This window comes from Budorcas taxicolor, chromosome 18 (assembly GCF_023091745.1).
Source record: "Budorcas taxicolor isolate Tak-1 chromosome 18, Takin1.1, whole genome shotgun sequence".
Classification (NCBI taxonomy): domain Eukaryota; kingdom Metazoa; phylum Chordata; class Mammalia; order Artiodactyla; family Bovidae; genus Budorcas; species Budorcas taxicolor.
In genome coordinates this window covers 17,422,501-17,447,364 of record NC_068927.1, presented here as the reverse complement: position 1 = coordinate 17,447,364, position 24,864 = coordinate 17,422,501, and the positions used below count along the sequence as shown (strand labels likewise).

The 24,864-nt window shown below is 37.7% G+C and overlaps 1 protein-coding gene across 1 annotated transcript in view; it reads left to right on the top strand.

Annotated features, from left to right (window-relative positions):
• Positions 1 to 24,864, top strand: part of ITFG1 (integrin alpha FG-GAP repeat containing 1) — a 297,927-nt gene that overhangs the window by 145,547 nt on the left and 127,516 nt on the right. The window lies entirely within an intron of this gene.

The following is a 24,864-nucleotide window of genomic DNA, read 5'->3' as shown; positions in this document are numbered from 1 at the left end:
CATTTAGCACCTGTGTGAGTTGGGCAGCTTACCTGAACCCCTCATTGAGAGTAATAATTGTACCTCTGTCATGGAGTTGTGGTGGAAAAAGGTGAGTTAAAAATAAATGAAGAAATTAACATGATACTTACCATATGCTGACTTGTACTATCAGTGAATGTTGCCTTACTGTTACTTGTTTTATAATGGTATCAAGAATTTAGACATGACTGTTGATAATATTTGTAAATACGAATTATTTAGTACATTTATTGCATTATCAGTAATTTTGAATGTTGTTGCTACTTTTTCACCTTAAATAGAAGTACCAGTAGCTAAACCAATGTAGTTAAATTCACACTCTGTTCTTGGCAGATTCCATTAATATGACTCTTCTAAAATTTTAATGCTTTTTTGTATTTTTCATATTACAATTAGTTGTATTTCTTACTCCTTATTCTTTCTTGCCTCTTAAATCATCCATAATATTCCTTCTGAGCATTAATTCATTTTTTGACTCTGGAATTTGTGATGATTCAGCTCACGTTTACGACCCGGCTCATAATGTAATACAACTGTCCTGGGGAAAAAAAACAGACTATTGTTAATTTCAACATAAAACAATGTTATCTAGAAATGTGATTTTTAGGAAACCATACATTATTAGTGATTATCCCTAAATATTTATAGAAAATTATGAAGAATCTGTACTTAAACCTTTCTGAGAACCTTGATTTGATTTTATAGTCACTCTGAGTATATTTACAGAATTTTCCACAGATATGAGCATCATGCTCTGTAATTCAGAGTAGTATATACCACTCATCACCTATGTGTGAAACACATCTGATAGAACCAAAAGAAATCTCCCGACTTGAATGTGATTTTTCTTCCTTTTAAATATATCAGTTCAGTTCAGTCACTCAGTCATGTCCGACTCTGCAACCCCATGAATCGCAGCACGCCAGGCCTCCCTGTCCATCACCAACTCCCGGAGTGCACTCATATTCATGTCCCTCAAGTCAGTGATGCCATCCAGCCATCTCATCCTCTGTCATCCCCTTCTCCTCCTGCCCCCAATCCCTCCCAGCATCAGAGTCTTTTCCAATGAGTCAACTCTTCCATGAGGTGTCCAAAGTACTGGAGTTTCAGCTTTAGCATCATTCCTTCCAAAGAAATCCCAGGGCTGATCTCCTTCAGAATGGACTGGTTGGATCTCCTTGCAGTCCAAGGGACTCTCAAGAGTCTTCTCCAACACCACAGCTCAAACGCATCAATTCTTCGGCGCTCAGCCTTCTTCACAGTCCAACTCTCACATCCATACGTGACTACTGGAAAAACCATAGCCTTGACTAGACGGACCTTAGTCGGCAAAGTAATGTCTCTGCTTTTGAATATGCTGTCTAGGTTGATCATAACTTTTCTTCCAAGGAGTAAGTGTCTTTTAATTTCATGGCTGCAGTCACCATCTGCAGTGATTTTGGAGCCCAAAAAAATAGAGTCAGACACTGTTTCCACTGTTTCCCCATCTATTTCCCATGAAGTGACGGGACCGGATGCCATGATCTTTGTTTTCTGAATGTTGAGCTTTAAGCCAACTTTTTCACTCTCGTCTTTCACTTTCATTAAGAGGCTTCTTAGGTCCTCTTCACTTTCTGCCATAAGGGTGGTGTCATCTGCATACCTGAGGTTATTGATATTTCTCCCGGCAATCTTGATTCCAGCTTGTGTTTCTTCCAGTCCAGCGTTTCTCATGATGTACTCTGCAAATAAGTTAAATAAGCAGGGTGACAATATACATCCCTGGCGTACTTCTTTTCCTATTTGGAACCAGTCTGTTTTTCCATGTCCAGTTCTAATTGTTGCTTCCTGACCTGCATACAGGTTTCTCAAGAGGCAGGTCAGGTGGTCTGGTATTCCCATCTCTCTCAGAATTTTCCATAGTTTATTGTGATCCACACAGTCAAAGGTTTGGCGTAGTCAATAAAGCAGAAATAGATGTTTTTCTGGAACTCTCTTGCTTTTTCCATGATCCAGCAGATGTTGGCAATTTGATCTCTGGTTCCTCTGCCTTTTCTAAAACCATCTTGAATATCAGGAAGTCCATGGTTCACGTATTGCTGAAGCCTGGCTTGGAGAATTTTGAGCATTACTTTACTAGCATGTGAGATGAGTGCAATTGTGCGGTAGTTTGCGGAGAAGGCAATGGCACCCCACTCCAGTACTCTTCCCTGGAAAATCCCATGGACAGAGGAGCCTGGTAGGCTGCAGTCCATGGGGTCACTACTAGTCGGACACGACTGAGCGACTTCACTTTGACTTTTCACTTTCATGCATTGGAGAAGGAAATGGCAACCCACTCCAGTGTTCTTGCCTGGAGAATCCCAGGGGCAGGGGAGCCTGGTGGGCCGCTGTCTATGGGATCACACAGCGTCGGACACGACTGAAGCAGTAGCAGCAGCAGTAGCAGTAGCAGTTGAGCATTCTTTGGCATTGCCTTTCTTTGGGATTGGAATGAAAACTGAACTTTTCTAGTCCTGTGGCCACTGCTGAGTTTTCCAAATTTGTTGGCATATTGACTGCAGCACTTTGACAGCATCATCTTTCAGGATTTGAAATAGCTCAACTGGAATTCCGTCACCTCCACTAGCTTTGTTCATAGTGATGCTTTCTAAGGCCCACTTGACTTCACATTCCAGGATGTCTGGATCTAGATGAGTGATCATGCCATCGTGATTATCTGTGTCATGAAGATCTTTTTTGTACAGTTCTTCTGTGTATTCTTGCCACCTCTTCTTAATATCTTCTGCTTCTGTTAGGTCCATACCATTTCTGTCCTTTATCGAGCCCATCTTTGCATGAAATGTTCCCTTGGTATCTCTAATTTTCTTGAAGAGATCTCTAGTCTTTCCCATTCTGTTCTTTTCCTCTATTTCTTTGCATTGATCGCTGAAGAAGGCTTTCTTATCTCTTCTTGCTATTCTTTGGAATTCTGCATTCAGATGCTTTTATCTTTCCTTTTCTCCTTTGCTTTTTGCTTCTCTTCTTTTCTCAGCTATTTGTAAGGCCTCCCCAGACAGCCATTTTGCTTTTTTGCATTTCTTTTCCATGAGGATGGTCTTGATCCCTGTCTCCTGTACAATGTAACGAACCTCATTCCATAGTTCATCAGGCACTCTATCTGTCAGATCTAGGCCCTTAAATCTATTTCTATCTATTTAAATATATAGTGTCCTATGAAAGCAAAGAAATGTAAAAATTGCTTTAATTTGGACATTTACCCTATTCAAAAGAATAAGAAATTACATCTCAAATGCATTTAAGTCTGTGATTACTTATTCTTAGAAAAACATGCAAGCAATCTGTATTTTGTCATAAAAGTTTTTTTTAATCAACATTTTCTCCTTCAAGCCATCAAATATTTAACTTACCTTTACCATTCAGTGATAATGACAGTGAATTGAATTTGTATGCGTTGTGTCCAACTCTTTGGGACCCCATGGACTATAGCCCAGCAGCCTCCTCTCTCCATGGTATTCCCAGGCGAGAATACTGGAGTGGGTTATCATTCCCTTCTCCAGGGGATCTTCTGACCCAGGGATCAAACCCACATCTCATGTGTCTCCTGCATTGGCAGGTGGATTCTTTACCATTGAGCCACCAGGGAAGCCCATAATAATAATAAGGATGGTGATACCAGCAGCTAATTCAGTAGTGAACACTATGGCTGTATAGGAAACATTAAGTATAAGGCAGTCATAGATTCTTGGAGCTTTTATAAAAGCAGCTGTTTAAAGCCCGGGGTTTCTTTTTTATTCTTTCGGGATAGATGAGATTTGAAGGATAGATTTCAGTGCAGCTCAGTGTTCATTAAATCACTAGATGAGAAAGAGTCCTATACTTGAGAGATGCATGTCTAGGAGAATACAGCATAATACATTCTTTGAAACATAAAAGAAGCAAAATAAGACATAGTGTGCATTATAATCCTTTTCTACTATTCAAATTTTGTTGAAAAAGCATTTTATAACTTTTAACTGATTTTAGGACTGCTGTATTGCTAAGAAGTAGTACAGGGTTGCAGTTTATATTTTCAAGGGCTGCTACCTGGAGAATTCTTTTTTTCTGCAGATTTTGAAAATTAGGTAGAGATTAACTACACAGATAAGACTAAAAATCCACAATATGTGTTTCATGAAAAGAAGTTCTAAAACTGTGGCTTATAAACTTGTATTTTTTTATTTTCAGAGGAGAGTTGCTGTTTGGGCCTATGTTTGCTTTTTATTTTTTATTAAAGGTCTTAATTGTTTAAAGTTAACCTTTAAAATCATGTTACATGAAAAATCTCTACTAATGGTTCCCTGGTGGCTCAGATGGTAAAGCGTCTCCCTACAATGAGAGAGACCTGGGTTCGATCCCTGGGTTGGGAAGATCTCCTGGAGAAGGAAATGGCAACCCACTCCAGTACTCTTGCCTGGAAAATTCCATGGACGGAGGAGCCTGGTAGGCTACAATCCACGGGGTTGCAAAGAGTCGGACACGACTGAGCGACTTCAGTGTCAATGTCAATAGAGGCAGCAAGTGACTCTAAACAAAACAACGTGGTCTGAGATAAGCCACTTTTACATCTGTGACACCACTGACTGAAAACCATGGTTTTTCCCTTGGATGTCCTACTGCCACTCAGTTGCCCGGTGTTTACTGTAATCTTCTGTGTGTAGTCATCTTATCTTACTTGTCTGAATTTTCTTCTTTTTTTTTTTTGAAAGAAGAGCAAAGTTAGAATGAGATTATTCCATAGTGTGCTGTTAAGCTAATAATAACTCTGTTTTTATAATTTTTTAATTTTGTCTATAAGGTAAATCAATAAATGCAGTATATTCCTTATCAGTTAATGCCAGGAATAAAGAAAAGGGCTTTAGTTTATAAAGTGTTTTTCATGCATATTAGTTCACAATAATTTCTATAGGATGGTATTATCTGGTAAATACTGGAGTGGGTAGCTGTTCCCTTCTCCAGGGAATCTTCCCAACCCAGGGATCAAACCCAGGTCTCCCACATTGAAGACAGATTCTTTACCAGATGAGCCACCAGGGAAGCTCAAATATGGAAATAGTCTCACATAAGTCAGACTGCTTGTCCAAGATCACACATTTGCAGTCAGGACTCAAAGCTTAGAGAATCTAAATCATTTTCCTTTCCCTGTAAGAAAAAAATTTAGAAGGAAGTAGTAGATAATCAAAATAATACATTTTTAGCAGAGGTTGAAGATGATGATTTGGGCAGACAGTAAAGGTCACTCTGACAAGAGAAAGAAGGAGCAAGCTAAGGACAAATAAAACCTATAAGCTTTCTGAGAGTCGCTGTCAGAAGGGCTTCCCAGGTAACTCAGGGGTAAAGAATCAGGCTAACAATTAAGGAGACAAGGGTTCAATACCCAGTTTGGGAAGATTCCCTGGTGAAGGAAACAGCAGCCCAGTCCAGTATTCTTGCCTGGGAAATCCCATGGACAGGAGAGCCTGGCAGGCTGCACTCCATGGGATCGTAAAAGAGTTGGGCATGACTTAGCAACTAAACAGTAGTGGTTAGAGGAGATTGATTATGTACAAGCATGTGTTCTTGTTTGTTAGTTAATTTGTGTTTTGTTAACTCGAAAACCAGAGGTATAATCTGGGTGTGTTGGGGTACACATTCAAGCTACCCTTATGAAAGACTGAAAAATAACCAGAAACAGGTTGGGATCTGGAACTCTGTCAAAAAGAATTACTGGGCACTTTTGCAGATATTAGCTAATTACCCATTCAGTATAATCTGCATTTTCATCTTGACCCTGAGCTTTTTAGAATAATTTAAGTTCATATTGATACCCTGAGTCACCAAGAAAAGGCTCTATTCTGTTTCAGATGTTCTACTTTAGTAGGTAAGGAAATTGATGGTACAGATGCCTGTATCCACTTTTCCATTTCTAGCCACTGCTATTTTTCATTTTTATTATGAAATATAACAGGATTTATTATGGTTTTTAATTAAATCCAATATGTTACTAATTTTATGTTTTACACTTCAAATGCTTCACCATAATCTTTTCTAAATGAGTCTTAATCATAGTCTTTTCCATGAATGTGAAGATGTAACAGACTTCCTAATTTACAATAAAAGAAAAAAACATTCACAGAATAAATCTTGGTAGGCTAAGTCACGTAATTTCCATCTCTTCAAATGATTACTTCAAGTGGGAGGACAGCCTTTTTCTAACATTACAACCTAGATTACTAAGTCTTAGAATCTAAATCAGTAACTAACCCTTAGTTAATGAATAATAACACTGGGTAGGGAAGTTATCTGCATTCACAGCTTATTGAAGACTGAAGAATATTTTAATAAATTTGCTTAGGGTGTTTTATAGAATTATACAAAGGGGTAGAGCAAGGTTGTTTTTGTAAAATGTTTCTTTTTCAAAATTAATAAAGATACTGAATATAAGAATCATATTCACATACTTTGAACTTAATAAAGTGTATTACTTCCTCCTAAGCAAATTATTATAAAGCCTCCAGAAACATTCAATATGTAATTTTTTTAAAATCAGTTATTACAATATAGAATATCTTATCAGGCTTAAATTTACTTTCATTTTTGCACTATTTCTGATTGCACTGTCTTATTCAGTAGTTTCTATACCTCAAATGAAGGAGAATACTAAATTAGCCCAAAATGATACGGCAGAATAAAAAATTTACAATGTGTTTGAAATCGTATCCTGGATACTTCATCACTGAAGAACTCATACTATTTAATCACTGAAGAACTTATACTATGTTAACTAACCTTTATTCACAAACCGATTTTAGCTTCAGTAGTTGAAATTTGTAAAGATAAAATTTTTCTACAATAAGGTTACCTATTCTTCTGCCCTAGTGAATCTCATATTACAATTTTTCATCGCATATTAAAATGAAACAGGATCCACTAATTAATTATTAGGGAAAAAATTATGTAGATGATAAAGCACTGGCAGTCTCTGTTAATTCCTAAAAGAATATATATTAAATAGTATTTATTGGCAATCAGTTTTGATCAATCTCTCAATAATTACACCTGCATATTGAGTTTATTGTCATGATGTTGCATTCTTCTATAATTTTTACATTTCCTTTGAATCCATAGGTGTAGGCCCTTCGTGTTTGTAATGTTGTTTACCTGTTATATTTTATTCATCAGAATTAAGGCTATTCTATTATTCCATTCATATCTGTGTTTTTGTTGTTATTATAGTTGCTTTTAAAATTACTCCTATTTTCAATGATAACGTGGGTTTTTTCCTAAATATTTTATTTCTGGTTCTATATTTAATTCCTTCCCTTTTTTGCTTTCTTTAGATTTATTTTTGTTTTTCTTTTAGTTTATTTCATTGAATACTTAATAGAATTTCTCCCATTTTCTTATTTTTTAATAAATGATTTTGACTATTTTCTATGTACTTGGCCTCAAACCATGTATTTTGATAATTAGTGATTTTATTGTTCTCTTCTTTTGTATTTATTTGAAATTTCTCTTAACCTACACATTATTTTGGAAGGTTTTTGAAATGTTCGTATAAAGATGTTTGGGGAGTTGTTTTTTGTTGTTTTTTTACTATTTGAGTGTATTTTTTTATTGTTCATTAAGGTTATTGCATTGCAAACATTGAACTGTCTTGTGCAATACTTTTCAAAACTTTTTGAGGGTTTTCTGGTAGTTTGATAGATAACTGAATGAATGGTTATTTGAAATATCATTTGTGTTAGTTGTGTTATTTAAGTCTTCTGTATACCCTTATATATTTTAATCTGTTTTTAAAAGTATATTAATCCTCTGCTATGGAAGTATACTGTTGTCAGGTTCTTTATCAATTTTTAATTTATGGACTTGCAACCTTGATTACTAGGTGCATAAGGGTTTGTCCTCTGACTTCTTTTTTTAATTGTGAACTATCCATTTTATTTCTTTCCTTTTTTCTTTTTAATGCTTTTTGCTTTGAATTCTTCTTTGTTGTTGTTGTTGTTTTTGTCATACTGTAATCTCTGGGCTTCCCTGGTAGCTCAGCTGGTAAATAATCCACCTGAAATGCAGGAGACCCTGTTCAATTCCTGGGTCTGGAAGATAGCCTGGGCAAGGAACAGGCTACCCATTTCAATATTCTTGGGCATCCCTCATGGCTCAGATGGTAAAAATAATCCAGCTACAATGGAGGAGAGTGAGTGAGTCAAAGTCACTCAGTCATGTCTGACTCTTTGCGACCCATGGACTGTAGCCTGCCAGCCTCTTCTATCCCTGGAATTATCCAGGAAAGAATACTGGAGTGGGTTGCCATTCCCTTCTCCAGGGGATCTTCCCAACCCAGGGATCAAATCCAGGTTGCAATGAAGCGGATCTGGGTCCATGGGGTTGCAAAGAGTTGGACATGACTGAGCAACTAACCATAGCACAGCACATAATCTCTGTCCTGTTTCTTTTTCTTAGCATTTACTCTGCATACATTTCTACCCATTTTAGCTTTTATATGGCATTTTATTTTGGAAAATTTCACACTCAATAAAATGCAAAAATGTTAAATGTACAATTTGATGAGTTTTGCTAATGTTTACACCTGTGTACCCAGTACTCCAGTCAAAATGTAAAACGTTTCTATGACCCTAGTTAATACTCAGCCTCGTCGTACCCAGTGTTTTGATTTCTATCAACAAAATTCAGTTGTACCTGGTTTTGAATCCCAGAATATTACTGAGAGTAATTTAAAAAGGCCCCCCCCCCCAAAAAAGGGAAATATCATATTTACACATCAGTATAGAGCTTGATGGACATGAGTCTGAGTGAACTCTGGGAGTTGGTGATGGACAGGGAGGCCTGGCGTGCTGCAATTCATAGGGTCACAAAGAGTCGGACACAACTGAGTGACTGAACTGAACTGAACTGATACTCATTCTCTGTAGAGAACAGACTTTCTTGATCTTTCAGCTTTATCTGTATATTAATATTTTATTTATCCAATTTGATCTATAAATTGAACACAATTTCAATCAAATTCCCCATTCACTTCTGAAGAAATTTATATTCTCATTCTGATATTTATATGTGAAAAACTAGATTAGCTCGATTTTGTTGTTTAGTTGCCAGATCATGTCTGATTCTTTCATGACCTCGTGGACTATAGCCCACCAGGCTCCTCTGTCCATGGGATTTCCCAGGCAATAATACTGGATTGGGTTGTCATTTCCTTCTCCTGGGGATCTTCCCAACCCAGGGACCAAACCTGCATCTCCTACTTGGCAGGCAAGTTCTTCACCACTGAGCCACCAGGGAAGTCCATTAGCTCAATTAAAACCTGGGTTAGTCAGAATGCTTGAAGAAACAACAAGATGGAAGAATCATTTCTGCCTGATTTTTAAGACTTCCTGTGAAACTGCAGTAATGAAGACACTGTGGTATGTATGTAAGAATGCATATAGAGATCAATGTCTGAGTCCAGAAATACAGCTGTACATATTATGATCTACTGATTCTTTTTTTTGCATAGACACTAAGGCACTTCAGTGGAAAAGGTATACAGATGGCCAGTAAACATATGAAAAGATATCCAATATCACTGATAATTAAGGAAATGCAGTTAAACCCATATGATACACTCGATAATACCCCCTAGAATGGTTGCAGTTAAACAAGGCAATAACACAAATGTTGGTTAGGATGTAGAACAACTGGAATTCTTACGCACTTTTTATTTAGCATATAAAATTGCACAATCATTTTGGAAAACTTGCAGTTTCTTATGAGATTAAACATGTACCTTTCCTGTGATCCAGCAATTTCATTTCCAGGTTCTTTTGCAAAAGAAATTAAAACTTGAGTTCACAAAAAGATTCTGAAAGAATGTTCACAGTATCTTTATTCACAGTAGCACCAAATTGGAAGCAAAACAAAGGCCCATAACAAGAGAATAAATAAACAAGTCATGGTATATTTATATAATTTAATTATGCTTGGCAATAAGAAATAATAATAAATTACTGAAGAAGGATAGTTAGCAGCATGGATGAATCTTCAAAACTGTAGGTTAAGTGAAGAAAGGACTATATGATTGGAATTTTTAAAAACTGAATGTATGAATCTCTGTCTCTTAATAGTAGGATATAACCCATTCAAAAAAGTAGTATAATTTAGGGGATAAAAAGCATGTACTGTGGAGCCTAGATTCAAATTCTGTCTCTGTTATTACCTGTGTGATCATGGCAAATAACATGTCTATTTCAGTTTTTATATCTGTTAATGGGAAAAACAGTAATACCTACCTTGTGAGGTTATTGTGAGAATCAAATGAGAACTTGCATCACACATGGCATAGCATAGCATAAGTTCTATGTAATGTCTGCTATTATTTTAATTATTAATATATTATTATGTGGTCAAATATGCCTTGATCTATCCTTGCCATTTTATCATTGTATTCATCATTTTTATTTTTCTTTTTTTGGATCATTCAAATTTCTCTTCCTTTTCTAGTTCCTAAGATGATTTGTATAAGTGTTATTTCTATTATAGTTGTTACATTTTTTAGTGAACTATTAGAGACAAACTGGCCTTAAGATTTTTAGCATACATTCAGTTCTCTTTCCCCTACCCTTTCTCTCATTCAGTGACGTCATCACCATGTGGATATCATTTAGGACTCATCTATTTATGTGTGTGTTTATTTTCACATTTTATTGTTGCCATTATTTACAATTGGCTACAAAGTTTACTAGTTTCTTTGATCACCATTGAACACATCTATCTTCCATTCTTTCTTTGATTCATCTATTATTTTTCTGGGTATATTGGCAAGTAAGTTTATCAAGGAGAGTCTATAGATTTTTCTGAGACCTTGAAGATCTGAAAATTTCTTTATTTTCCTCCAGGCTCCCTGCTAATCTGAAGAGTATAGGATTCTAATTTTTTGAGTGTATGCTATGTTGATAAATTTCATTACTTTTATTACACTGTTGCTACCAAGATAAATTACAATAAGCATTTCCTATATAATTGATCAGTACATTGCTAACTTTGATTTTATATAAAATTATACTATTGTAAGTGTGAGGTTGAGACCTATAAGTATGATATGAGACCTATAAGACCTTCTAGAACTAACATCAAAAAAAAGATATCCTTTTTATCTTAGGGGACTGGAATGGAAAAGTAGGAAGTCAAGAGATACCTGGAATAACAGGCAAGTTTGGCCTTGGAGTACAAAATGAAGCAGGGCAGAGGCTAACAGAGTTTTGCCAAGAGAACACACTACTCGTAGCAAACAGCCTCTTCCAACAATACATGGGATGACTCTACACATGGATATCACCAGATGGTCAGTACTGAAATCAGATTGATTATATTCTTTGCAGCTGAAGATGGAGCAGCTCTATACAGTCAGCAAAAACAAGACCAGGAGCTGACTGTGGCTCAGATCATGAACTCCTTATTGCAAAATTCAGATTTAAATTGAGGAAAATAGGGAGTACCACTAGACCATTCCATTATGATGTAAATCTAACCCCTTATGATTACACAGTGGAAGTGACAAAAGATTCAAGGGATTAGATCTGATAGGTAGAGTACCTGAAGAACTATGGATGAGGTTCATAACATTGTACAGAAGGCAGTGATCCAAACCATCCCCAAGAAGAAGAAATGCAAAAAGGCAAAATGGCTGTCTGAGGAGGCCTTACAAATAGCTGAGAAAAGGAGAGAAGCAAAAGGCAAAAGATAAAAGGAAAGATCCTCCTCAGCATCCCAGTTGTGTCCAACTCTTTGTGACCCCATGGGCTATAGCCTAACCAGGTTCCTCCGTCCATGAGATTTTCCAGGCAAGAATACTAGAGTGGGTTGCCATTTCCTTCTCCAGGAGATCTTCCCGACTCAGGGATTGAACCCAGGTCTCCCACATTGTAGGCAGACGCTTTACCGTCTGAGCCACCAGGGAAGATCCAAAAGGAAAGATATATCCATCTTAATGCAGAATTCCAAAGAATAGCAAAGAGAGATAAGAAAGCCTTAAGTGAGCAGTGCAAAGAAATACAGGAAAGCAATAGAATGAGAAAGACTAGAGATCTCTTCAAGAAAATTACAGATACCAAGGGAACATTTCATGCAAAGATTGGCAAAATTAAGAACAGAAACAGTATGGACCTAACAGAAGCAGAAGATATTAAGAAGATATGGCAATGATATACAGAAGAACTATACAAAAATGATCTTTATGATACAAAAACCATGATGGTGTGATCATTCACCTAGATCCAGACATCCTAGAGTGAGAAGTCAAGTGGGCCTTAGGAAGCATCACTACAAACAAACCTAATGGTGATTGAATTCCAGCTGAGCTATTTCAAATCCTAAAAGATGATGCTGTTAAAGTGCTACACTCAGTATGGCAGTGATTTGGAAAACTCAGCAATAGCCACAGGACTGGAAAAAGTCAAGTTTTCGTTCCAATTCCAAAAAAGGGCAATGCCAAAGAATGTTCCAACTACCACACAGTTGCACTCACCTCACATGCTAGCCAAGTAATGCTCAAAATTCTCCAAGCCAGGCTTCAACAGTACGTGAACCATGAACTTCAAGATGTTCAAGCTGGATTTCGAAAAGGCAGAGGAACCAGAGATCAAACTGCCAACATCTGCTGGATCATCAAAAAAGCAAGAGAATTCCAGAAAAACATCTACTTTTGCTTTATTGACTACACTAAAGCCTTTAACTGTGTAGATCACAACAAACCACGGAAAATTCTTCAAGAGATGGGAATACCAGACCACCTTACCTGCCTCCTGAGAAATCTGTATGCAAATCAAGAAGCAACAGTTAGAACTAGACATCGAACAACACTGGTTCCAAATTGGGAAAGGAGTACATCAAGGCTGTTTAATGTCACCATGTGTATTTTACTTACATGCAGAGCAAAGCATGCAAAATGCTGGGCTGGATGAAGCAAAAGCTGGAATCAAGATTGCAGGGAGAAATAGCAATAACCTCAGATATGTAGATGACACCAAACTAATGGCATAAAGCAAAGAGGAACTGAAGAGCCTCTTGATGAAAGTGAAATAGGACAGCAACAAAACTGGCTTAAAAACCCAAGGTTCAAAAAATGAAGATCACGGCATCCAGCTCCATCACTTCATGACAAATAGATGGGTAACAATGGAAACAGTGACAGACTTATTTTCTTGGGCTCCAAAATCACTTCAGATGGTGACTGCAGCCATGAAATTAAGACACTTGCTCCTTGGGAAAAAAGCTATGACCAACCTAGACAGCATATTAAAAAGCAGACATTACTTTGCCAACAAAGGTCCTTCTAGTCAAAGGTATGGTTTTTCCAGTAGTCATGTATGGATGTGAGAGTTGGACCAAAAAGAAAGCTGAGAACTGAAGAACTGATGCTTTTGAACTGTGGTGTTGGAGAAGACTCTTGAGAGTCCCTTGGACTGCAAGGAGATCAAACCAGTCCATCCTAAAGGAAATCAACCCTGAATATTCATTGGAAGGACTGATGCTGCAGGTCAATCTGCAGTACTTTGGCCAACTGATGGGAAGAACTGACTCATTGGAATAGACCCTGATGCTGGGAAAGATTGAAGGCAGGAGAAAGGGATTATAGAGGACAAGATGGCTGTATGGCATCACTGACTAGTTGAACATGAGTTTGAACAAGCTCCAAGCTGGTGATGGACAGGGAAGCCTGGCATGCTGCGTAAGTCCATGGGGTCACAAAGCATCAGACACAACTGAGTGGCTAAAATGAACTGATACTTTTATAAAGCAGAGTAAGCTTCTTAACTTTTAAATCATCAGCATATACCGTTACCTCTTATAATTTGGGGGGAGATACTAGAAAAAGAAAAAGCATTCTGGAATATATACTTCCACTCTATGACATTTTAATCAGCTTCCTTCCTAGAATAACACCCACAAAGTTTTATCACCTCTCAGTAGCAATAACAGAGTTCCTTTACAAGAGCATGGAAGATTTTGAACTTCTCTGTTTGTAATTCTTACCAGCTGTATAAATTAGACTAATGGTGGTAGAAACTGATAGTATGGAATCAATTTCCCAACCTGACGGAATTGAAAATGCCTCTTCATAAATAGGATAAAACTTTAATTCAGACCTCTCTGTTAAGTTATATACTTGCAGTCAGGTATATTAATTAAAAGAGAAATGCAACACAAGTGAATTTTCCTTTTCAAAAAAAATTTTTATTGAGGTGCCATTGGTTTATAACATTGTACAGAGTTCTTGTTTACAAAATTATATTTCTGTTTCTGTGTACACTACAGTATACTCACCACCAAAAATTTAGTTTCTATTTGTTACCCACCCTAGAATTGATACCCTTTAGTCATGTTACCTTCCGCCTTCCTTGCTCCTTCCCCTTTTGTATCCACTACTCTATTCTTTGTAGCTACATTTTTGTTTGATTTGGTTTGACGACTAATCTCAGTCTTTTGTTTGTTTGTATATTCCATATGTGGTGGGTGCTTTTGTGCCTTTCCATGTCTGTGATCTCCTGAGTCACAAGCTTCATCACCACAGAGAGAGGGAAAGGCTTAAAGGGAGCCAAGGTTGTGGGCATCCATTCTTTGTCCTTTGTTTTCTGGTTCCTGGGCACACCCTTGCCCAAGGAGATGGGCTAGAGTCTTGTGTGCCTCCACAGCTAAAGGGGTGGGATTCTAGGCCTTTTGCCACTGCTGCCCAGACCACCACAGCAGCTGGGAAGCCAGAGTCATATGTGCCACTTGCCCCGCTGCTGCTGGGTTCCCTGGTGCTGTGGTCTCCACTTCATTTCTCGCCCTTATTCACTTCCTCTATGTGTTCCAGTTCACCCACCTTTACATCTACAGATGTGTGAAATTCTCTGGAGTCCTGGTGTGTTGGGCAGAGGCACCTTTGTTGAATTGTGGATGTTTTATTGGTTTTTGGTTGAAGGGTAGAAATAAGGGAGCATTTCAATCCATCATAATGCTGATATCCTTTTCCAATTTTTGACAGCATTTATCCCAAACGGAATTTGAGTTAGGGTACATTACAAAACACGTTTCTTTCATGCATTGTATATCACATGAGGTTAAAAGAAAAGTTTATTTTTAAGTGCAGTTCAGCTTGGGGATAAAAAAAAGAGCATGGCCTTTAATCTACATTTTAAATGCCAGTGCTCAGGAGCTCTGTTTCCTTCAGCAATGTATTTAGCCTGTCTGTATATCTATACATCTATAAAATAAGAATTAATATACCTACCTGCAAGTGTCTTGTGTGATTAAATGAAATACTCTTCCTTCCCCTTCCCTTCAAAGCTTACCTTATTAAGAACATGTTTAAATTAGAATGTCAACAACATGAATATCAACTTTAATTCCAAAAGATCTATGACAGCTAAGTGACTTCTTACCACTAAGAGAACACAGGTTGTCAGAGAAAGGACTGATGGATATTTTATTCCTGTTAATTTTATACCACAGCAGCTTTCAAAGGAAACTTGAAATATATCAGCAAAAAGTTTTCTTGTGTTGATTTTAGAAAATAAAATAGCCCAGGTCTTTTCTGATACTCATTTTGCAGCCTTTGTCCCTAAAGCTGAGAGATTAAATGCTACTATTTTCAGTGTTGTTACACATGAATTAAAAGAAACAAAAAACATAATAGGTCTCCGGTATAACAAGACCTGTCTTTTTATAGATAAATAGATTCATGTATTTTGGTCTTCACTGATTTCTCTCACTTATTACAGTGTTTTCAAAGTTTACCTTTTTTGTAGCTTCTATAAACACCCCTTTCCCGGTTGGATATGCCACATTTTATTTACTCAAGCTTCAAGTGGTGACTGAAACAGTGTTGCAGAAGAGTATCGAGAACAGCGGATTGTATATTAGTGTATTACCACAGACATAGTGTCACATAAAACGCAGGTTCATTCTGTCACGGCTCTGGAGGTCGGAAGTCTCAGATCAGTTTCACAGGCTAAAGTCAAAGTGCTAGGAGTGCTGGTTCTGCTGTAACTAAAACTTTCTTCCTTTGTCTTTTCTAACTTCTCAAGGCTGCCAGCTTCCCTTGACTCACGGCCCTTTCCTTCATCTCCATTGTCAAAGCCAGCTGTGTAGCATCATTGTATTATTCAGAATTCTCCAGAGAAACAAAATCAACAGGAAATAGATAGAAATTGGGGGAGGGGAGAAGGAGAGATTGAGTTTTTTGTTTGTTTGTTTGTTTGTTTGTTTGAGGAATTGGCTCACATGATTATGGAGACTAAGAAGTTCTGTGATTGGCAGTTAGCTGGCTAAAGACCCAGGAGAGCCAATTTGCAGTTCCAGTTGATATCTAAACCAGGAAAGTTGATAGTTTAAGTTCCAGTCCAAATTCCAGCAGGCTCAAAACCCCAGAAAAGTCAGTTTTTCAGTCTGAGTCCCAAAAAGCCAAAAATAAACCCATGTTCTAACTCAACAATGGCACAAAGAGTTTCACTCTTACTCAAGCTTCTTTGTTCTGTTCATGTCTTTAATTGATGGGATCAGACCCACCTACATTACAGAAGGTGATCTGTTTTAGGAAGCCTACCAATCTATATGTTAGTCTTAGCCAGAAACACCCTTAAAGACATGCCCAGAATGTTTAACCAAATATCTGAGCATGGCCCAGTAAAGTTGATACATAAAATTAACCATCAAAATCTTTTCCCTTTTCTGAGCTCTGCTTTCATTCTTCTACTCCCTTTTATAAGAAATATTGTGGTCTCTGTAGAGTGACTAACATGGCTTCTCAGGTGGCTCCAGTGGTAAAGAAACTGCCTGCCAATACAAGAAACACAAGAAACAAGGGTTCAATCCCTGGGTCAAAAATATCCCCTGGAGGAGGGCATGACAGCTCACTCCAGTATTCTTGTCTGGAAAATCCCATGGACAGAGGAGCCTGGTGGGCTACAGTTCATGGGGTTGCAAAAAGTCAGGCATGACCAAAGCACTGAGCATACACATACCATGATCTGAGACCCTCTGACTCCTTAAAGATTAAGTTTCATACTGCATGCAAAATATACTTCCTCTCATCATCCCCCAAAGTCTCAATCCATTAGTGTATCAGCTCAAATCCAGAATGTCTTAAGCTTATCAGCTCAAAAGTCACAGTTCTCATCATGTAAATTATCTAAATTAGGCACAGGAAATGGCAACCCACTCCAGTGTTCTTACCTGGGAAATCCCATGGACGGAGGAGCCTGGGAGGAGCTCCAGGAGTCTAAGAGCTGACTCACTGGAAAAGATCCTGATGCTGAGAAAGACTGAGGGTAGGAGGAGAAGCAGGGGACAGGATGAATGGTTGAATGGCATCACCCACTCAATCAAAGGACATGAGTTTGAACAAAGTCCAGGAGATGGTGAAGGACAGGGAAGCCTGGTGTACTGCAGTTCATGGGGTCACAAGAAGTTGGACACGACTTAGCAACTAAACAACAGCAACAAGGCTACTGGGGTAATTAATATTACAGCAGAATTACTCTTCATTCATGGATCTTTGAAACTAGTAAACAAGCTATTTGCTTCCTGAATACAGTGGTGAGACAAGTAATAATTACAGGTATTGCCATTCAAAAAGGGAGAGAACTAAGGAACAAAGAAGTTAATGGTCTCAAGCAATTACAGAATCCAGCCACACATACTGCTTTTGGTTTTAAGGCCTGAGTCTAATCCTCTATGGCACTCGGCTCCAACCAAGGGCCTATGGCTCATCTTTTCCCAAAGGGTAATTCATGTTTTCAACTGAGTAATTGATCAGCCTCTTTCCTGCCTGTGGAATTTGTAGACTCTCAACAGCCTTCTTTCATTGTCTCTCTGTGCCTTTCTGTGCAAGCTGGCAGTATTTCTGTTAGTATAGCATTCTAAAAATCTTGGTGAGTCTTCTGCATGTAAGTAATTCTAAGTAATTACTTACTAAGTAATTCTGTCCATCAGACAAGAGCCTTCTCTCCAAATCTTTCTTAGATAAACCCATCTCCATTTTTGGCTTCTGAGATGGCTGACGGATCCATGAGTTACAAACCTAATCTCTTCAGAGAGCACTGTTTATAATTGAGTTCTTTGATTTTTTGATCCTTCCAAGACATTAACAAAATTTTATCCATATATGTCCTTGACACTTTCTCCTGAACATGTTTTCCTGCCTGAATTTCTTAATTTTTATATCCTTTCAACCTGCATAGGCTGATGATTTCCCAAATCATCAAGTTCTGGTTTCTTTTTGATTAACAGTCCTCCCCTCAATGTTTTTCCTACCTATCACATTTTTTTTTTACCAACAGTGAAACCAAGTTTTTCCTTCAAAAGTTTTCTTCAAAATCTTTTCAGTTAAGTGTCTACATTCATCACTTACAATTCTACTTTCCATATAATTGTTGGGCACAAGTCAGCTAAAGCTTTCTGTTTCTTTATAACAAGCATCATCTTTCCTCCACTGTCCAACAGTAAGTGCCTCCTCTTTTTGAGCCCTTATCAACAGAGCTTTTACTATCTTTTTCTACCAACAATCCATTTATGATGATTTAGGTGTACTCTGTTAAGGTATAGTGGGTTTTTTTTTTATTTTTTTATTCTTAGCCTTCACCATCAGTCTTTAACATCCATATTTGTACAAACTGCAGTCTCCTCAAAGCAGTTTAGGCTTTTTCTATCATGTTCTTCAAAATTGTTCCAGCCTCCACTGGTTACCTAATTTCAAAGTCACTTCCATATTCTTAGATATTTGTTACAGCACTACACCACTTCCTGCACCAAAATATGTATTAGTTTCCTATTGCTATTGTAACAGACTAGCACAAATATAATGGTTTAACAATGCAAATTTTGCAGCAGATCTAGAGGTCAGAATTTCTGTATAAATCTTATAAAACTAAAGCCAAACTGTTAGTAGGGTTACTACTTTCAGCTTCTAGAAGCTGTCCTTGTTCTGCAGAGACCCACATCAGCTATTCTGTTGGTGCCACACACATCACCTTTTTTCCCCTCTGTTTCTGCCATCATGGCACCTCTGACTATCTTTGCCTTCTTCCTCTCACTCATAAGAACCCTTGTGATTACATTGGGCCCACCTAGATAATTTTATAAAACACAGGATAATCTCCATACTTCAGGATCCTTAATTTGACCCCTTCAGAAAAGTTCCTTTTGCTATGTAAGCTAAGATATTCAGAAGTCCTAGGGATTAGGATCTGAGCATCCTTGGGTGGCCATTATTCTGCCACAGATTGTATTGGAACATTTTTCTCAGGATAATTGCTAATGCTTACTGAGCATTGCTAATGTATGCTGGTATTTTTCTCAGTTTTAAATACGATATTTCATTTTTGATCCTCACTACTATCCCAGTAAGCTGTTCCTACTACTATGCCATTTTGCAGATGAACTGATGTTACTATAGAATGAACTAAACACACAAGACGACATATTAGAGATGACAGATGTTCTTTAAATGCTATATTTTCAAAACCTAGTAGAATAGCCAAAACAATCTTGAAAAAGTAATGTTGGCAGTCTCAGACTTCCTGATTTCAAAACTTACTAAACTATAGTAATCAAAACAGCTTGAAACTGGTATAAAGACAGACAATACAGTAGAATAAAAAACTTAGAAATAAACCCTCACATATATGGTCACATGATTTTTGACTGAGGTGCCAGACTATTCAATAAGAAAAGGATACTTTTTTCAATAAATGGTGTTGGCAAAACTGAATATCTATATACAAAAAAGAGAAACTGACCCTTTACAATATATATAAAAATTAAAGTCTGTCAAAGACTTAAATGTAAGTGCTAAAACTATAAAACACTTAGAAGAAAATCTGAGATATCTTCACAGCTAGATATTTGGCAGTGGTTTCTTGCTTATGACACCAAAAGCAAAAATAGACAAATGGAACTACATCAGGATGAAAATTTCTTGTGCTTTAAGGGATACTGTCAACAGAATGAGAGAAAAATTTGCAAGTCATATATCTGTTAAGGGGTTAATATCACAATATATGAAGAATTCCTACAAGTCAGCTACAAACCACCACCATCACCCTCCCTGCAAAAGACAATTAAAAACTAGGGCTTGGATCCATATTCCTTCAAAGAAGATATACAGATGGTCAGTAAACACATGAAACAGTGTGGTAGGGGAATACAAATCAGAACCATAGTAAGATACCTCTTCTCATCAGTTAGAATAACTTTTTAAATAAAATAACAGATTTAGGTAAGGATGTAAAGAAATTGAAACTATTGTGTGCTTCTAGTGGAAATGTAAAATGGTACAACTGCTACAGAAAATATGGTGGTTAGTTAAAAATAGAGTTGCCATATGATCCAACAATTCCCCATCTGAATGTATAACGAAACATTTGAAAGCATGGACTTTGTTCACCATGTTCATAGAAGCTTTATGCACAATGGCCAAGATGGAAGCAGCCCATGTGCTCATCAGCAGATGAATGGATTTTAAAATATGATTTATACGTATGTTGGAATATTATTCAGCCTTTGGAAGGAAATGTTGACACATGTTACAATATGAGTGAACCTTGAAAATATTCTAAGGGAAATAAGCCAGTCACAAATGGAAAAGTACTATAAGCTTCCACTTATATGAAGCACCTAGAGTAGTCAAATTCATAAAGATAGAAACTAGAACAGTGATCATCAGGTTGGAAGGAAGAGGGAAAGGTGGAGATAATTTAATGAGTACAGAGTTTTGGTTTCTGAAGATGATAGGTTTTCTGGAACTAGACAGTGATGATGATTGTACAACAATATACGTAGTGCCACTGAACTGTATACTTATAGTTGTTAAGAGATAAATTTGGTATATTTTCCACAGTTAAAAAACATCATCGAAAGTTAAGAGGGTTTCCTTCATCTGCAAAAGTGGAGGCAATAAAATATGTTATCTAAGAGGAAAAAACTGTTTTACCATGTGGTGGTTTCTTACCATAATAACCTTGAAATACCTAAACTATTCTTTGAGGCAACTAAACTATTTGCCTGTTGTCGTTTTCTTATATCCTGATCTTCCTTTTATATCAGTTTGTCAAGTTTTTTTTTTTTTTCTTTTAAGCAAGTTTTACTTATTCATGTATTCATTCACTCGGAAACTAACTAGTACTGGACACTTTTTTCAGATGCTAGAGATACAACAGAAGCAAGAAAAGATAAAGCCCTTGCTTCTCACTGACCTTTATATTCAGTGTTTAGGATTGAGGCCAAGATGTCTACTTTAACATGTTCGTCAAATAAGGCATTGCCAAAGTAATAACATTTGAGATTAAGCTAAAATGATGAGGAGATAGCCACATAAGAACTACTGACTGCATCATAAAACTTGGTCATTAATTTACTCATAGAACAAATTTTATTAGGGGTATAACATGTTCATGGCCCAGTTTGGAAATAATATCAGCCTAGAGCTGATATTGTAATGGAAAAAAATACTACAGACAAATACATGTAGATATAAGCTGTAAGAAATAAGTGCCATGAAAACAAAATTAAGCAAGCTGTTATGTAACCAGAAAGGAGTGGAGGACAACTAAGAGGTGGTGGATAATTTGGGATAATAGAAATCAGATGAGACTTTTCTGTGGCCATGATATTTAGCTGCTCACTGAATGCAGTGGTCAAGAAGCCTTGGGAATATTTAAGAACATTCTAAGTAGAGGGAAAAGGTCCTGAAAGATCATGTTCAAGTGTTCAGGGAAGTGACTGGCTGGAGTGAGTGATCCAGAAAATAGTAGGAAATGAGTCCAGAGAAGTAGCCTGGGGACAGACCATTTACAGTTTATGGGCCATGGTAAAAGGCTTTGGATTTTACTTGAGGTATCATTGGAAAACACTAGAAGATTTGGACAGAAGCAAGATTTGAATTTTTAAAAATCATTCCTAATTCTTGTTGCTGTTTGCAGAATGCATTTGAGGTGAATTTGCTGAAGATTTGAAAAAGGGAAACACGTTAGGAAGCTGCTGCAGAATTCTAGGCCAGAGATAATGGCAGATTAAGATCATGACATCTGGTCCCATCCCTTCATAGGAAATAGATGGGGAAACAGTGTCAGACTATATTTTGGGGGGCTCCAAAATCTTTGCAGATGTTGATTGCAGCCATGAAATTAAAAGACACTCCTTGGAAGGAAAGTTATGACCAACCTAGATAGCATATTGAAAAGCAGAGACAGTACTTTGCCAACAAAGGTCCGTCTAGTCAAGGCTATGGTTTTTCCAGTGGTCATGTATGGATGTGAGAGTTAGACTGTGAAGAAAGCTGAGTGCCGAAGAATTGATTTTGAAGTGTGGTGTTGGAGAAGACTCTTGAGAGTCCCTTGGACTGCAAGGAGATCCAACCAGTCCATTCTAAAGGAGATCAGTCCTGGGTGTTCTTTGGAAGGACTGATGCTGAAGCTGAAACTCCAATACTTTGGCCACCTCATGCAGAGTTGACTCATTGGAAAAGACTCTGATGCTGGGAGGGATTGGGGGCAGGAGGAAAAGGGGACAACAGAGGATGAGATGGCTGGATGGCATCACCGACTCGATGGACATGAGTTTGAGTGAACTCCTGGTGTTGGTGATGGACAGGGAGTCCTGGTGTGCTGCAATTCATGAGGTCACAAAAAGTCAGACACAACTGAGCGACTGAACTGAACTGAACTGAAGATGGTATCACTGAAGTTGTGGGAAAGTGATAAGTTTTGCTATATACTTAAAGGTAGATCCAACAGGCTTTCCTAATGAATTAGATGTAGAGTCTAAGAGAATGAGAGGAGTCAGGGGTGACTCCTTGGTTCTTTCCCTGACTGAGTGAGCAGGAGTACCATATCCTGAAGTGGAAAGCAGTAGAGGAGAAGCAGTTCGGACACTGAAAAAAGAATGTATATGATCTGCTTGGAATGTGTTTAGGTTGCAGTGTTCGTTACTCATCCCAGAGCAGTTGTTGCATAGGTAGTTAAATATGTAAATATGTAGTTCAGGAGTGATGAAGTAAAAAAAAAGTGAGGAACAGTCAGCTTATTATATATAGTATTTAAAACCTTAAGGCTGAATTAGATATTTTAGGTAATTTGTATAGATAGAGAGGCAGACTGATAGCTGAAATAATCAGGCCCTCCCACATTTATAAGAAAGGAACAAAAATTAGTTAGCAAAGGAGACAGGAGGTCTGGCCAGTGAGGAAAACCATCACAGTGTGACTTTCAAATGAAAGTGTGTCAAGGGGTAGTAACTGACCAACTATTAAAAGTTGCTCAGAGTCTGGATAAAATGAAGCTTGAGAAGTCACCCTTAGGTTTAGCAGCACAAAGCTCTTAGTAATTTGGACGAGATTGTTTTTAAAATATTAAAGTCCAGTGGGAATGGATTCAAAAATAAATAATGTTTCTGATTTCAGATAAGATAGGGTAATCAAAGTGCATCTTTTATCTCCTAAAAATTAAACCTAAAAACAGGGAGGCCTGGTGTGCTGCGATTCATGGGGTCTCAAAGAGTCGTACACGACTGAGCGACTGAACTGAACTGAACTGAAAAATATATAAAGTATGAAAAACAGTTATTATAAGACTCTGAAAGATAAAAGGAGATAAACTGGCTAGGACCTATTTGTAGTTAGTTGGGAGTTTGGGTTGGTTTTTCACTTGTTTTTTTATTTCATAAATATATCATGGCCTGACACCAGAGTAACCTGAAGTTCAAAAATGCCATTGAGCAAAGGCAGAACAAAAAGCCCTAAGACTCTCAAACCAGAGGACTGGGAAGATGGAGGACTTGGGCAATAGAAATTCCCAAATATGTTATTTTTCACAGGCTAGGAGGCTGGAAGCCTAACATCCAGGTGCAGTGTGGGTTGGTTTCTGGTGAGATCTCTCGCCATTACTTACAAACAGCCACCTTCCTGCTGCACTGTTACATGAACTTTCCTCTTTTTCTAGTGACTCTTCCTCCTTTTATACGGATACCAGTCTCCTACAGGGTTAGGGTGGAGACCATAAGACATCATTTTACCTTAATCATCCCAGAGGGTCTATCTCTAAATTCAGTTCCATTTTTTTCTTAGGGCTTCAACATATGAATTTCAGGGGTGAGGGGGACATGATTCAGTCTAAAACACCTGCTCTACTCCAAATGAGCACTACGACAGAGCCACCACTCTCCTCACTGGGCACCATGGAAACTGGAAAGTGGAGCTTTCTAGACTATGTCGAATGTGCATTATGAGAGGCATTCCTCTGCTTCTACTCATTTGGTAAACAGACTGAGGCAAACCCTGTAGAGTATTCCCACCCTCCCTAAATAAAGTGGTGTACCACTCTCTCAAGTGCATTAGAAACTTAAGAATGGAGCGTCATTGACCATTCCCACCCAACTATCACAAATGTCATCAAAGAGACAGTGCCCTGTTACCAGTAACAACAGAATGGAGAAAGGATTAAGGAGAGGAGAGAGCTGGAGAGATTCTTTAAGTCTGTGTTTGAGTCATGGGTATGCCTGTAGGTAGCCATGTGTGAACTTGACAAGGTAACTTGATAATTGAACTACAATGTGCAGTACTGCCTAGGTTCAGAATGACCCCTGGTAGCAAACAACACAGACCAGTAGAACAATGCAGTAGTTTCAAAATGTAAGTTGACCTTGACATAAAATTCCACAAAAGTGAATTGAGACATGCATTCTGATTGACTTCTGTAAGAAAGATTTAAGTAGAAACTAGAGTCCTGTAATATAAAATGTCAAAGGCACAGTCCACAGTTACTCATCATTATACTATTGAACAAGGAAAATCTCAAAAAGACAATTGATAGC